Raw genomic sequence first — 2,710 nt, forward strand, 5'->3', positions numbered from 1 at the left:
ACTTACTTTTCTCCATTTAAAAAATTAAAGTATAATTTACATACAGCAAAATTCACCCTTCTTAGTGTATAGTACTGAGTATTTTGACAAATGCATACAATTGTGTAGTCACCTGACAGTCAAGATATAGAACAGTTTCTGTCACTCCAAAACTCCCCTGTGCCACTTTGTAAGTCCCACCCCAGCCCTCACCCTCAATCCCTGACTTCTATTGATGTGGTTTTTGTCCCATATAGTTTCCCCTTTACCAGAATGTCATATAAACGGAATCGTATAGTATACAGTCTCGTATAGTATACAAGCATAGCATGTTTAGATGTATCCCTCTTGTTAGGTGTATCAGTCGTTTTTTCCTTCTATTGCTCAGTAGTATTTCATTACATAGATAGACCACAGTTTGTTTATCCATTCTGCAGTTGAGGAACATTTGGGTTATTTCCAGATTTTGGCAATTAATGAATAAAGCCAATATAAACATTCGTACATAGGTGTTTGTGTAAACTTAAGTTTTTGTTTCACTTGGGTGAATCTCTAGGAGAAGGAATGATGGGTCATATTGTAAGTATATGTTTAACTGTATAAGAAGTCACGTTTCTTTCTAAATGCCTGTGCCATTTTGCTTTCCCATGACCAATGTACGCGAGTTCTAGTTGCTCCACCTCCTTGCGGGGACTTGGTATTGTAAGTTTTTTATTTTTATTATTTTAGCCCTTTAAATGAGAAGTGTTTCATTGTAGTTTTAGTTTACATTTTCTTAATGGCTGATATTGAAAACCTTTACCTGTGTTTATTTACATAGGCATTTTTGAGAAATACACACGCACTCACACACTAAATCATGATTATATTCAGTGCCACAGTGGGAAGGATTTGTAGTAGCTGGAGGTGAGAAAAGACTTTTACATTTTACACCCTACTCTTTATATACTAGTTAAATTTTGTCAAGAGCATGTTTATTTGAAATTTTTCTAAACAAGTTAATTTTTAAAAATTTCTCTTCTTTATATAAAACTATCACTGTGTCTTATTAACCCGTTAATGGGGCTTTACATGTAAATTACAAAGATATTTTTCTCCTATATCCTACTGGATGGCCAAATGCTGTACTGTCCAAAGCAGCAGCCACTAGCTCATGTGGCTATTGAGCCCTTTTAATGTGTCCAGTGAGGAGCTGAATTGTTCACTTTAATTAGTAAAAATTATAATAGCCACCTGTGTCTAGTGGCTACCATATTAGACAGAACAACTCTAGAACACTTGTTGCTAGAAATCTGTTTCATCTTCATTCTTTCTCTGTCTGATTGCTGTTTTAGTTTTTCAGCCCTCGCTGAAGGGTGACTGATAAAGATGATTCCTGGAAGTGGTAGTGGAGACTTCTGCTCTGGGAGATGAAGCGAGTGGGGAGGGGGAGGGGAGCACACCTGAACTTTTAAAAGCACACTTAGATGAACACCTTCATCATCACAGAAAGTTCTTCTGGGCAGCACTGCTCTCTAGAGGGTTGCTGAAGTTGTTTGAACGTGACAGGTTTGAACTAACGTGCAAAATGAAATTTGCTGTCTGCTTACTTCCAAAGCCAGGAACTGGAAGAGTTATTGAACTGTACTGGCTTCCTGTCTTAAAATACACAGAGCAAATGCTACAATGAATCAGCCATCCTCAAGCAGGCTCAAAACACAGCCTGGTCATCATTGCTCCAGATACCAGGGCAAGATGAGATCTGGGACCTTGGCACTGGGGCTGGATTTTATGTGGATAGTTGAAAAACTATCTACAGAATGTACTCTTACATAATGAATAAGCTTCCCTCACTGATAAATGCCAATTTTCCAGTGGACCATGGAAAATTGGCTATTTTTTGCTACTCAGTGGGAGGCTGTGGCGCTCTTACTTGTGCTTTAAAGAACCCTGGAAAATGCAAATCTATGTCAGCATTTGCTCCAGTTTGCCACCAGCTCTCTGTCTTTGGGTGGGTGGGAGGACAAAAATCTCTCAATGGACATTTGAAATCAGAGCAAAATAAATGGAAAGCTCATGACACTGGTGTTCTTAGTAAGTTTTTTTTTTTTTTTTTTTTTTTGCGGTACGCAGGCCTCTCACTGTTGTGGCCTCTCCCGTTGTGGAGCACAGGCTCTGGACACGCAGGCTCAGCGGCCGTGGCTCACGGGCCCAGCCACTCTGCGGCATGTGGGATCTTCCCGGGCCAGGGCACGAACCCGTGTCCCCTGAATCGGCAGGCAGACTCTCAACCACTGCGCCACCAGGGAAGCCCTCTTAGTAAGCTTTATTCAGGTTCTGGTTAGACATGATCAAGGAGGTGTTGACTAAACATTTCAGCTGCACAGCTACTTCCTGACATCAGTTGTTTTTAGATTACAAGAGGGTTATGATTATAGTTACTTTTCTTTGCAATCTTTTTTAATGACCACATCAGACTTCAAGAAGAATTCCCAAATACAGGAAAAATCAGACACTAGAATCTTTTCTGAGTTATAGTAGTTAGACTAAAGAAAAATACAGTTATTCGATTTTAAAATGAGTTTTCATGACACTAAAAGAGTTTGATCATGTAGTTGAAAATCTAAATACAAGAAAATACATAAAACAAGAAAAGTTCAAGTACGTGTAATGATTGTAGAAGGCTTCTCAAACATGTTTGAGTGGCAGCACACAACTATTCAGACTTTTCTGTACTTTTTAAAAACTGTGA

General features: G+C 39.0%; 1 pseudogene; it reads left to right on the forward strand.

Moving 5' to 3' along the window:
- Positions 1–2,342, forward strand: part of LOC132432963 (S-formylglutathione hydrolase pseudogene) — a 43,163-nt pseudogene extending 40,821 nt beyond the window's left edge.
- The last annotated feature ends 368 nt before the right edge of the window (positions 2,343–2,710 follow it).

The sequence above is a fragment of the Delphinus delphis genome, chromosome 10 (assembly GCF_949987515.2).
Source record: "Delphinus delphis chromosome 10, mDelDel1.2, whole genome shotgun sequence".
In the NCBI taxonomy this organism is placed as follows: domain Eukaryota; kingdom Metazoa; phylum Chordata; class Mammalia; order Artiodactyla; family Delphinidae; genus Delphinus; species Delphinus delphis.